Source organism: Artemia sp. Qi Xiang Cuo, chromosome 16 (assembly GCF_049724085.1).
Source record: "Artemia sp. Qi Xiang Cuo chromosome 16, ASM4972408v1, whole genome shotgun sequence".
Lineage (NCBI taxonomy): Eukaryota > Metazoa > Arthropoda > Branchiopoda > Anostraca > Artemiidae > Artemia > Artemia sp. Qi Xiang Cuo.
Window position 1 is genome coordinate 19,777,872 of NC_142809.1, and position 13,485 is coordinate 19,791,356.

Consider the following 13,485-nt stretch of genomic DNA (forward strand, 5'->3'; position numbering starts at 1 on the left):
TACAATGAGAGAAAGAGGTGATACCCAAACTCTTGTTTTTAGTGATTTTTGTTTGTTTCAGGCTTGATTTGCAAATTCAATTTAAGTTCACTCGTTTTAAGATTTATTTATTCATTTACATTAGTATCTATTGTATGTTCGTTTGCATTGATTGTTTATTTAATTTCTGCTTGTTTTGGGTTTCATTTATGCTTCAATAGCAAAATATTTTTTTTTATTTTAAGCTTGATATACATATCCAATTTAAGCATTACTCACTTTAAGATTTATTTTTTCATTTATATTGTTACTTGTTGTATTTTTTTTGCTATGATTGTTTATTTAATTAATTAAAAAAACTTTTTCCACAAAATAAGTTTTTCAAAGAAAAGTAAAGAACTTCATTAAACAAAAAATGAGCAAAAATAAAATAAAATAATATGCCAAACTTGAAGATAATACAAATCACCATTGATAACTAAATAAAACCCAATAAAAACAGAAATTAAAAAAAATAACCAAGCCAAACTGAAAACAGACAGAAATTAAAGTAATCTGGACGAAAAACCCCTTCGGCTTTCCAAGGCCAAATCATAATTTGCGCTTTACTGAAAAAAATACAAATGAATGTGCATTGTCAGTTTAATATACATAAACTGATATTTAGTAATCAAAATGTTAAAACTATTCGATTTATTAAAGTTATAAAAGTAAAAACATTTATATTTTTTTCAGTAAAGTGCACATTTTGTTTTGGCCTTTGGAAGGCATGGGGGTTTCCGGACCTTTCAACTACGCTGAACAAAATGGCAATCTCGAAATTTCCATTTAATGTGCTTGGGTAAATGATGGGCATTGGGGGGGGGGTAGTAGCCCTCCAATCACTTTCGACTATTAAAAAGGGCGCTAGCCCTCTTCATTTCCAATCGAATGAGCTCTTTTTGAAGTCTCCACGACAACTCTTTCTATACGAAGTGCCTTGGTCTAAACCAAACAAACAAACAAACAAAATAATAATACATTGTGCCAACATGGTTTATACTTAGGAAGCGCTATTGCGCCGCCTATGATATGCAAGTTCAAATGAAGATGACATGCTATATTGTTGGCCTTTGTATTGAAAGCAGGGTTGTTCCTTCTGTTCAGTTGAGGGGCGCCGATTAGGGAGGGAGGTTTCTTCCCATTAGTTTTGCCCTATCCCTGCTAGTTATTGAAAAATAGCCATTTCTTAAATATTTTATTTTAAAAAAAATCCCTTTTTGTATTTTATCGAATAAATCGAAAACAACAAAATTGTTGCCTTATATTTAAAAAAATACGTCCCTCCCCCTACATTTATACGAATTGATGTCACTGGTTTAATAGAATAAAACCAGATAAAATACCAGATTGTAGATAAGCTTACTAGGTATGGTGATTGCTAAAATATTAGAAAAGAAGGAGAAAAGCTGCACACCAGAGATTTTACAGCATTTAAAAGAGGAAATAAGAATGAATGCAAGTCCTATATGAGAAAATCGTCAATTGGCAATTGTAATAAAAATAAATTCTTTTCAGCAGATTTTGACTCTTTATACTCAATTATAATATTATTTCATTGTTTTTAAATATTTAGCAGGTTCCATAAGTGTATTAATTTTTTTAAAAGTTATTTTAGTAGTAATGGATGCTGGAAATCTTCCTAGACACATAAGAGAGAAAGTTTTACACCTTCTGCCTTTTTAGAATTTGCAGTATGAGGGATATCATCATCATCGTTTGACATATTAGGTACATGTTAGTGTTGAAGACTTAACAAAAAGTTTGTGGGATACAGTTTACAGGCTTATTGAAAGGAATATTCCGTCTAGGGCTGTTGGCCTTGGTGTTATTTTATAAATATCTCTGGTCCAATGTGTACATAAGGGGGTACTTTCTCAAAACCATTGAAGGATCCAAAGAAAACAAGACATATATACACATGAAATGCAGGAATTTATAGATTAAATTGCAATCATATTTGATTGCAATGATGGAACCAATCAATTAAAAACCATTCATAATTCTGTTCAGTGTTGCCACATTGAACCAAGAAAATAAATAAGCAAAACTTGGTAGTTAAGTTTTCGTTCTTAAAAATTCGAACAAGAACAAACTGTTGATTCCCAAAGATAACCACACCTTCAAAGAAAAGCTACATCATCTTAAGCTGTTGTGTTTTTAGCTTATATTTTGCTGATTTTTTGGCCACGTTTCTTTTTTTTCTTATATGGCACCAGCTTCTAGCAAAATCTGCTTAACTTAATATGCAGATCTTTTGAACGTCTTTACACACAGTAATATTATAGTTGTGTAATTGCTTGATTAATTTTTGATATTTTTAACATTCATTACCCTATATGTAAAAAGGCTACTGCCCCCAAAACACTGCTCATTGTGCAGAAGTTTGACTTTCCTCCCCAATACCCAAGGAATAAATAGCCCCACTCAAGATCGATTTATTTTGTTTTCGTCAAAATGCCTTGAGAATGGAATGGCCTATTTATTTGATCTTACTTTAAGTACCGTAATAAATATTCATTTTGCAATTACTAACTTGCTATGTTTTTTGCCCACTGAAATACCTTTAATAAACAGTTAGTCAAACCTTAGCATAAATATTGGAGGTGTAGGGGGTTGTACCCTCCTTCGTATACAGGACGATTTTTGTTTGTTTTAAGCTGAATCTTACTCTGTTAAGCCTCTCTCATATCCAGGATAATTTCTATTTGACTGAAGTTTTATTTTTAATCTCTTACTTTATTTAAAACAACTCTGTATTGTGTAATTGCACACGGAAATCGAGCCATTTCAGCATCATTGCTCCTTTAAAGTTTCTCAAAGATTGCTTTGCATTGTGCTGTTGTTATGTTATCTTCAGTTATTGCCTTTTTTCTAACCTTCTATCTGTAGTTCAGGAATGTATAGTTTCTTTATTTAGTTCGTTTCAGTAGTGTTTATTTGAAGTTTGAATGGCTTGGTAAATTCATTGATTAAGCCCATTCTCTTTCTAGCAGTTACAGTTCAATCACTGGATACCATAATTTTTTTTCAACGTCAAAAATGTGTGAAAAAATAAATAAAAAAATTCGAAAAAAGTATAAAACAAAGAAAACAGTAAAAAAACAGCACCCATTAAATAATTACATTTCCAAAGTGCAAGGTTTGAAAAGCTTGTTATTTTTTAGGTGTTAATATCCTCAGTTTGGAGCCCAAAATCCTCCCTGCAATGCTGGGCACCCTCTCAGTGCTGGCCACTGGGGCAGGGATGCTTGCTGTAATTTTGCGATCAAATTCCATGCAACAATTTTTTTTTATTGCCTCCACAGCGCAACAGTCAAGTTATGTCATCTCCAATTTCTTTGTGGAGATTATTACACAACTCCATCGTAAGCATGTATTGGCTGTAATTTCTTGCTCCACAGATAGTAAATGTGTTTTGTGTGTAGCTGGACTTGCTTCTTTTCAGCTGTTTTTTCGTTGCTGTCTCAGCTGCTTATACAAACCACCAAAGGTGGTTTGTAAAACAAAGTTTTATCCTTTGTTTTGTTTGCCTCAATAGGACGGAGCCGTCTATCTTGTTCAGAATAGTCAAAAGCTCAAATAGCTATGCCTTTGGGGATGACATCACCCCCCCCCTAAGGTTGCAGCTAAGTGGGGGCTAAAGTTCCAAGGCGTCGGCACGCAGTGTCGACGGATTTGAACTTTGGTGTCTTTGGCGTTTTAGTTTAGCTTATGTGTCCGCATTTGTCGGCAGACTGGGCGATTTTGTCGGCACATTTTCTATGTCCCCCCGCCCCCCCAACTCAAAAATCCAGCTTCGCCCCCGCCCAAGGAGGAATTTTTATTCTAAGTGTTGGCGAAAAGGCTAAGGGTATTAAATTTGGGGAATGCTGAGGGGCATGTTAAACTAAATCTAAAGATACTAAAGATACCCCGGCGGCGGCGGGGCCAAAACAGCGCGCCGCCGGCGCGATCAATGTTGACCGCAAACGTTAATGTTTCCATCAGTCTTGCTCAAATCACACCTTAAGTTTACATTCATGAGTTCAAAAATTCACAAGTTGCTGGCTGAAAACTGGTCTTCTTCGTTATTCATCAAGAGAAGTAGAAATATGATAGAAACGAAATGGCTGTGGCGTTTCAGAACCCTTGCATAATACGAGTAGTTGAAGTATCTATTAGTTATGTATTCTTAACATAAATAACTATCAAAATTAGTAGTTTTTTTATCGAGCATTACTGCATATAAAACTTCAAATACTGTATCACAAAATTCGTCAGTTATTTGGGTAAAAACTTTGAATATAACTTTGAACTAAGAAGCTTAATTTTTTCATAATGCCCTTTGCCTATATCTGTTTTGTCACCTTTAAAACAGTTGAAATGGGCGACTTTGATATTGATGTTTTTTTGCTCATTTGGATTTCTAAAAAGCCTTCTTGTAGTAAAAACTGGTTTTTAATAACAATTAAAAAAAATGCATTTTAAAGTTTTTTTCGGCTTCTTTATAGAATATATGTCATGTAGGCTAAGGCTGAACTGCTTCTTTTTTATTGCTTTTGGCTGCTCTTTCGGATATTATTCATTTTTTCTTTTGGGGATTCATTCCAAATTATAAATTCATAAATACCTAACATCAGTCAAATTATAAACTGCATCTAAAAGGAGTAAATTTATCAAATTGAATAATACATGATGAACACTTCACATGAGAACACTTCAATTAAAATGAAGCAAAAAACACTTAATGGTTTATTCGGTATGAAGAAAAATGAAGTGCCAGCTATTTTCATAGGCAGCGCGCTAGCGCTGCCTAAGTAAAGAACGATGCGGGCACAATGCGTTTTTTTCCTTCTCCTTACCAGGGCATTTTGTATCGAAGGAGTTGTCGTAGAAACTTCGAAAACGGCTCATTCGATTGGAAATTGGAGTGGCTAGTGCCCTTTTTAATAGTCGAAAGTGATTGGACGGCAACTAGCCCCCCCCCACGCCCATCATTCCCCCAAACACATCCCATAAAAATTTGATATAGCCAGTTTGTTCAGCGTACTTGATTTCCAGATAGAAAATTTGTTTTTGAGGAGGAGACTCCGCCACAACCCTCGGGGCAAGTTATGCCCTGAGGGCATATAAGAACGATGGTGGCACAATGTACTATTTATTATTTTTTCCTTTAGAGCAGGGCACTTCCTATGGAAGGGGTCGTCTTAGAAACTTCAAAAGGGGCTCATTCGATTTGAAATTGAGAGTTCTAGTGGCCTTTTCAATAGTCGAAAGTGATTGTAGGGCAACTAGCACACCCCCCCCCCCACGCCGATCATTCCCCCAAACACATCCATTCAAAATTTTGAGAGAACCATTTTGTTCAGCGTAGTTGACTTCCAGATAGAAAATATGTTTTTGAGGAGGGCACTCCCCCACAACCCTCAGGGTAAGGGTATAAGTTATGCTCTGGGGGCATATAAGGTTTTTATAGAAGGTGTTGTCGTAGAAACTTCAAAAAGGCTCATTCGATTGGAAATTCAAAGGGCTAGTGCTCTTTTTATTAGTCGAAAGTGATTGGAGGGCAACTAGCTCCCTCCCACGCCCATGATTTCCCCAAACAGACCCAATCAAAATTTTGAGAAAGCCATTTTGTTCAGCATAGTTGATTACCAAATGGAAAATAAATTTTCGAGGAGGACACACCCCCAGATCCCTAAGAGTAAGGGGTATAGGTTTTTAAAGAAGGGGTAGTCATAAAATCTTCAAAAAAGCTAAATTTATTGTAAATTCAAAGGACTAGTGCCCCTTTTAATAGTCGAAAGTGATTGGAGGGCAACTAGCCTCCCCCCCCCCACCCCTCATTTTCCCAAACACATTCAATAAAAATTTTGAGATAGCCATTTTGTTCAGCATAGTTGATTTCCAGATAGAAAGTGTATTTTTGAGGCGGACACTCCCCCACAATCGTCAGGGCGATGGTTGTAAGTTATGCCCTGGGGGCATATGAAGTTTCTATTAGAGGCTCTGTCGTAGAAGCTTGAAAAAGGGCTTATTCGGTTTGAAATTCAATGGGCTAGTACACATTGCATTAGTCAAAACTGATTTGTGGGAAGCAAATCATCCTATCACGCCCACCTCTTCCCCAAACACATCCAATCAAAATTTTTAGATAGTCATTTTATTCAACATAATTGAAAGTTTTGGAAATTAGGTCTTTAAGGATGACAACCCTTCCCCCCCCCCCCACAGCCCTCAGGGCGAGGGTTATACGTTACGCCCCGGGGGCATATAATGATTTTATTAAAAGCTTTGTCGTAGAAAAGGGCTCATTCGATTGGAAATTGAAAGGGCTAGTGTCTTTTTAATAGTTGAAAGTGATTGGATAGTCACTAACGCCCCTCTCACTCCCACCATTTTCCCAAACACATCGAATTAAAATTTTTAGATATCTATTTTGTTCAACGTAGTTGAAAGTTCTGGAAATTGGGTCTTTTAGGATGATAACCCCCTCAGAGCCCTCATTGCAAGGGTTAAAAGTTATGCCCTGGGGCATATAAAGTCTTTATTGAAAGCATTGCCGTAGAAACTTCACAAGGGGCTCATTCGACTTGAAATTGAGAGTTTTAGTGCCCTTTTTAATTGTCGAAAGTGATTGGAGGGCAACTAGCCCCCTCCCAACGCTCATCATTCCCACAAACACATCCATTCAAAATTTTGAGATGAACATTTTGTTCAGCGTAGTTGATTTGCACATATACAATGTGCTTTTGAGCAGGACACTTCCACACCACCCTTAGGACAAAGGTCCTAATTTAAGACCTGAGGGCATAAGAGTCTATTCTAAAAGGATATCTCGTAGAAACTTCAACAAGGGCTCATTTGATTGGAAATTCAAAGGGCTAGTGCCCTTTTTAATAGTCGAATGGGATTGGAGAGCAACTAGACCCCCCCCCCCCACGCCCATCATTTTCCCAAACACATCCAATCAAAATTTTGAGATAGCCATTTTGTTCAGCGTAGTTGATTTCCAGATAGATATTATGTTCTTGAGGACAGTCCCCCACAGGCCTTAGGGCAAGGGTTGTAAGTTATTCCCTGGGGGCATATAAGGTTTTTTGTAGAAGGCGTTGTCACTTTAAAAAAGTCTCATTCGATTGGAAATTCATTTTTCTCCAGCATACAAATAGCAGGCCAAACTATAAAGTCTTAAAAAACGAAAAGATTTAAAGTATTATTTTCTTTTTCCCTGAAAAGACTGTGTCAATATAAAACGAACAGAAATTAATTAAAAAAAAACTTTTTCTACAAAATAAGTTTTTCAAAGAAAAGTAAAGAACTCTATTAAACCAAAAATGAGCAAAAATAAAATCAAATAATCTACCAAGCGTAAAAACTACCACAAATCAGCATCGATAAATAAATGAAACCCAAAACGAACAGAAATTACAATAATTAACCGAGTCAAACTCAAAACGAGCAGCAATTAACATAAGTTGTGCGCAAAACCCCTATGCCTTACCAAGGACAGAACAAAATTTGCATTTTACTGAAAAAATACAAATGAATGTGCATTGTGAATTTAATATACATATACTAATATTTAGTAATTGAATTGTTAATATTATTTGATTTATTAAAGTTATAAAACAAAAACATTTATATTTTTTCAGTAAAGTGCAAATTTTTTTCTGGTATTGGGAAGGCATACGGTAGGGGTTTTGCGCCCAACTTATGTTAATTTCTGTTCGTTTTGACTTTGACTCGGTTATTTATTGTAATTTCTCTTCGTTTTGGGTTCCATTTATTTATCGATGCTTATTTGTGGTAGTTTCATGCTTGGTAGATTATTTGATTTTATTTTTGCTCATTTTTTGTTTAATGAAGTTCTTTACTTTTCTTTGGAAAACTTATTTTGTGGAAAAGGTTTTTTTAATTAATCTTAGGTAAAAAATGAAAAGCTCATCCGTTTGAAATGTAATTAAATGAAATAATATGCAGACTGAAGTAGGTCCAGGAAGATGTTGAAATTTTCTTCCTAGTTCGTCAATTTTAATCCAAGCAAAATAGTAGGAGACTTAGTATCAGTTATTGAGTTTAAGCTTTGATTTCCAAATGCTCACAAAAATTACCAAATTTAAGAAAGTCGCAACAATAAGTCACCTGTGATCAAAATACTCAAAGACTCCTCTTTGATCCTCACCCAGACTCAAAGCTTCGGCTATGGTCATATCCATGGAAATCTCCAAAGAGTTTCTTTTTAAAATAGATTTCAAGCGTAGTTAGGGGTATTTAGCCTTTTTTGCTTTTCTTCAAAGCTTTGAAAAAAGTGTTATAGTATTCCAAATGTTACATTTGTTATATTTGTGCATATTTTTGGTAATCATTTGTAGGGTGATCGAATTTTTTAAACCACTGTAGATACGTAAGAACGTTGCAACATCTAGTACCCTGAGGTCATAAGATTGTCAAAGACTCCTCCTTGAACCTCCCAAATTGAAAGATTTTATAATGACCTGGCCTTTTAATGTAATTAATTAAAAAAAAACTTTCCGAAAAATAAGTTTTTAAAAGAAAAGTAAAGGTCATTTTAAAATTAAGCTCATCAGATACAAATACATTTAAGAATTCACACTCAAATCGATCAGAAATTACCATTAAAGAATAAATGAAACCCAAAACGAACAGAAATTAAATAAACAATCATAGCAAAAAACATACAACAAGTAATAATAAATAAATAGATCTTAAAGCGAGTAATGCTTAGATTGAATATGAAAATCAAGCTTAAAACGAAAAAAATATTTTGCTATTGAAGCATAAATGAAACTTAAAATGAACAGAAATTAAATAAACAATCAATCCAAACAAACAAACAATATATATTAATGTAAATAAATAAATCAATCTTAAAACGAGTGAAACTTAAATTGAATATGCAAATAAATTTTGAATCGAATAAAAACAATTACAAACAAGAGTTTGGATATCGCCTCACTGCTGAAAACTAAAACCTGCTGAGTCATTGGCGCCTTACTAAAAACTATATGAGTATTTAACAGTCTTGGAAAGTATAAGCAGAATCAAATGGAATTTAATGATATATAATGATATTAATTGTTGAAAGATCCATCAGTTCAAGATTTTTTTTTCACTGTAATTTTTATTTTTATTTTCAATGCTGTAAGAACTGGAAAAGAATAAATTTGTAATATACGAGTAATTTGTTTTCAGTGAAGCGCCAATGACGCAGAAGGCTTTAGGTTTTTTACAGTTAAGGAAGGGGACAGTATCTAAAGTCTTTTTTGTAGTGAAACTATATTTGTCTTGACCAATTTTAGAAAGAACTAATAAATTAAACTGACTATTTGATGTATAATGATATTAATTGCTGAAAGCTCATCAGTTCAAAATTTACTGTAATTTTAATATTTATTTTCAATATTAGGTACAAAAGAAAACATTTGTAATATAATTCGTTTTCAGTAAAGCGCCAATGACGCAGTAGGTTTTAGGCTTCTGCAGTGAGACGATACCCAAACTCTTGTCTGTAGGCATGGAAGGGTGCTTACTGTCCGATTATTCTTGACTTTAAAAAACGGATCTAGAACTTTCAATTTAAATCGAATGAGGCTTTTTTCAAAGTCCATACGATTACCTCTTTGATAAAAACCTTATATATGAACAATAGACAGCTTGCATAACTTGTGGACAGCGATTGACAACAATGATTCGAATGAAAAAATAGCTCTATAATGCATAGCCGATTCATAATGAATCGGCTATCAAACAGATCCATAATGATCCTGAAACAGATCCTGAAAAACGGATCCATAATGCATACCCGATTCAATCTTTACCTGAAATTAATTAAAAAAAAACTTTCCGAAAAATACATTTTTCAAATAAAAGTAAAGGCCATTTTAAACTTAAGATCAGGATATACAAATACTTGTTAAAATTCAAACTCAAAACGACCAGAAATTACTATTAAAGAATAAATAAACTCAAAACGAACAGAAATTAAATAAACAATCATTGCAAAAAAACATCCAACAAGTAATAACATAAACGAATAAATAGATCTTAAAGCGAGCAAGGCTTAGATTGAATATGAAAATCAAGCTTAAAACGAAAACAAATATTTGGCTATTAAAGAATAAATGAAACTTAAAATGAAAGGAAATTAAATAAACAATCAGTGCGAAAAAGCATACAGTATATATTAGTGTACATGAAAAAATATATCTTAACATGAATGAAGTTAAACTTTAATACGTAAATCATTTTTGAATAAAATAAAAATAACTAAAAACAAGAGTTTAGGTATCGCCTCACTGCAGAAGCCTAAAACCTACTGCTTGAGTGGTGCTTTACTGAAAACAATTCTTTGAAATATTTTCAATTTTGTAACTTTAAGAAATCAAAAATTAATGGAATAAATATCACCATATGTATATTAAATTGACAATGCACATTTTTTTTCAGTAAACTCATTTGATTTTTTTTCAGTAAAGTACAAATTATATTCTGGCTTTTAGAAAGCATAGGGGTTTTGAACCCTACTCACATTAATTTATGCTCGTTTTGAATTTGACTCTTATATTTATTTTAATTTTTGTTCGTTTTGGGTTTCATTTATTTATTGATACTGATTTGGGGTAGTTGTATGCTTGGTAGACTATATGATATTCCGGACGCCAGGTGTTGAAAATGTGAACCATACCACGACGGAATGTGGCTGCTACGAGAATTAGCCTACCCTCCACCCCCTAAATTGACCACGCGGATTCAAAAATACCAATGGCACTTGCTTGCGAGTAGTAGAACACTCCAAAATTTGTCATTTTATTATATTTTGGTGTTTCATGCAAGAAAATGCATGTTCCACAAAGTTTGAGGTGGAGTTTTCCGCTCAAATAGAAATGCCTAGAAGCCATAGAATGTTTTCATAACAAACTAACACGATTAGTTAGAAAAAATGGCAGAGTTAATAAAAAATGGCAAAACTATATGAGTCCTGAACAGTCTTGGAAAGTATAAACAAAATCAAATTGGATATTAGATATATAATGATATTAATTGTTGAAAGATCCATCAGTCACTCGTGCGCAACGTTAGGTGTGGATGTCGATATCGCTTTCGTCACACCAATTCGTTTTAGTGTGAATCTGCCTGGTACTTATGAATGAATGTTTTCAAAGTAAACCCGTTTCATCAATAAGAAAAAAAAACGGGTTGGACGCATATGTCCCTTTCCCTTTGGACAATAAAACTATACAAGTGCTGTATCAAGTATAACTCACGAAAATCTTGTTAATTTTGTCAACTTTTCAACTTTTTGGCATCCCTGCTTTCAATAAAAAAAAATCAAGGTACTATCGCTTAAATATAATAGCTTCCTATGCTCCCCCCCTCTGGATACCATCTTGATAGGATACCGTCTCTGCTTTAAAAAAATAATAATTAACTTATTGGCATCCCTGCTTTAAAAAAAAATCGAGGTATTATCATTTAAATATGATAGATCGCTAACCCCCCCCCTCTGGATACCACCTTGATAGGATGCCGTCTCTGCTTTAAATTAAAAAAATAACTTTTTGGCATCCGTGCTTTCAATAAAAAAATTTCGAGATGTTATCATTTATATGTAATACCTCCCTACACCCCCCCCCCTCTGGATACCACCTTGATAGGATACCGTCTGAGCTTTACATTAGAAAAATAATTTGCTTAATAATTAACTAGGTCACTATATGGTTCAAACAAACACTCAAAATAACGTTAAGCAGCTTAGTGTTCCTTGAAAAAAAATGAGGGTATGAGTAAAGGGGTACAAAGACAACACCAAAAATGTCGAAATTATTAAGATATACCTCAAATTATTGGAAAACTGAGTCATAGATTCGCCGTGGCATTCAATAAGATCCAAAGAATCTAATTAAAAAGCAGCACACACAAAAGCCAAATTAGGCCAGTAGGCTATGAGAAATCGCAAGATACTCAAGACAATGAACAAGTCCCAATGGGGGGCCCTGGGTCTATCAAAATATTTCAATGGTTTCCCAGGGAATTTGATATCATTTTCTTCTGTCTCCACAGTAGTAACCTAGGTGCTGATTTCACGAGTGATTGCGTAATATGACTTACCAGGGTCAGTCACCTATTACTACGAACGGTACATACCTTACCAGACAGGTTTCTAAGGTAACACCGATTTTTTGGGGGTCAACCAGAGAGAGAGTAATAGTTACTCCATATACAGTAACTTGATTAGTAATTTTTTTTTAAAAACTTGGCAATGTATAATGTACTGAAGCATGTTTTGAGAGTTTGATTACATGCCTTACCAGACGGGTTTCTAAGGTGACACCCATTTTTTTGGGGTCAAACAGAGAGAGAGCGGCGGTTAGTCCATATACAGTAACTTGATTAGCAGGTTTTTTCTTTAACTTGTCAAGGTATAATTTACTCAAGCAAAACCCAATATAATATCCGAACACTAAATTCCAATTTTTATTATATTTTTAAACATTGTTTTTAGTACAATACATATTTTTTACTTTGGAAACAATAGATTCATCAACTTTCAATGTGAGTACACTTTCATTCCTAATTTCCCCCCCCCAAAAAAAACAAAAAAAATATTATACTAGTAAATTCAAATTTCAGGGGAACTTAGCCCCTGACAAAGAGCCATAAACAAGCATGAGTATAGTAAAAATATATACCTAAGGGGTAAAATAGAAATTCAACATACACACAACAGGTGAACTTGACAGAGCCCACCATTTTGAAACATATTAGAGTCATAAAGTAGTAAAAAAGTAACCTTAAAATGAACTACCTTCAAGTCATTGTAAACCTAAACAAAATGAATAAGAGGGTAAAAGCTCTCCAGACTTTAAGACAGAGCCGTAACAATTAACAGAAAATAAGAAAAGGAAATATCATTGAATAACTAATACTGTTATAAAGACATGCAGAAAGAAGTGCCATACATTCTTATTCACAAAATAATTTACGCATAGAAAAAACAAATATAACACACTGCTTAAAATAAATTGAAATTTGCGGTATCTAAGCAAAATGTTTTGGCCCGTGAACTCAACCTTGAAAAAAAAAACAAAAAAAACGTTTTACTAGTAAATTCAAATTTCAGGGGGACTTAGCCCCCTCCCCTCCAACACTACAAAATCCTAAGAATATAATTAGTATATTCGATAGAAACGGCAAAACACGCTTTTTTCTCTTATGTAAATAGAATCTCTCCTCCACAGCTATGTTTAGAAGTTTTAATTGTTTTGAAAAACAGTTCTTTATTATTCAGAAACAACCTTTTTACAATAAGATTGTATTTTTTCAGTTGAAATGAAAAGCTCGCGTATTACAAAGAGAGTGACAGTTTTGGGAGTCAAATTTCACAGCCTCTTGCTATCACAGAGATTAAAACCATATGTGTTTATAATTACAGAAAAGGGTCCTTTTTGGAACCAAACTACA

The 13,485-nt window shown here is 33.9% G+C and overlaps 2 protein-coding genes across 4 annotated transcripts in view; one reads left to right on the forward strand and one right to left on the reverse strand.

Moving 5' to 3' along the window:
- Positions 1–13,485, forward strand: part of Cog6 (conserved oligomeric Golgi complex subunit 6) — a 158,438-nt gene that overhangs the window by 19,012 nt on the left and 125,941 nt on the right. The window lies entirely within an intron of this gene.
- Positions 1–13,485, reverse strand: part of LOC148942660 (cubilin-like) — a 43,853-nt gene that overhangs the window by 819 nt on the left and 29,549 nt on the right. The window lies entirely within an intron of this gene.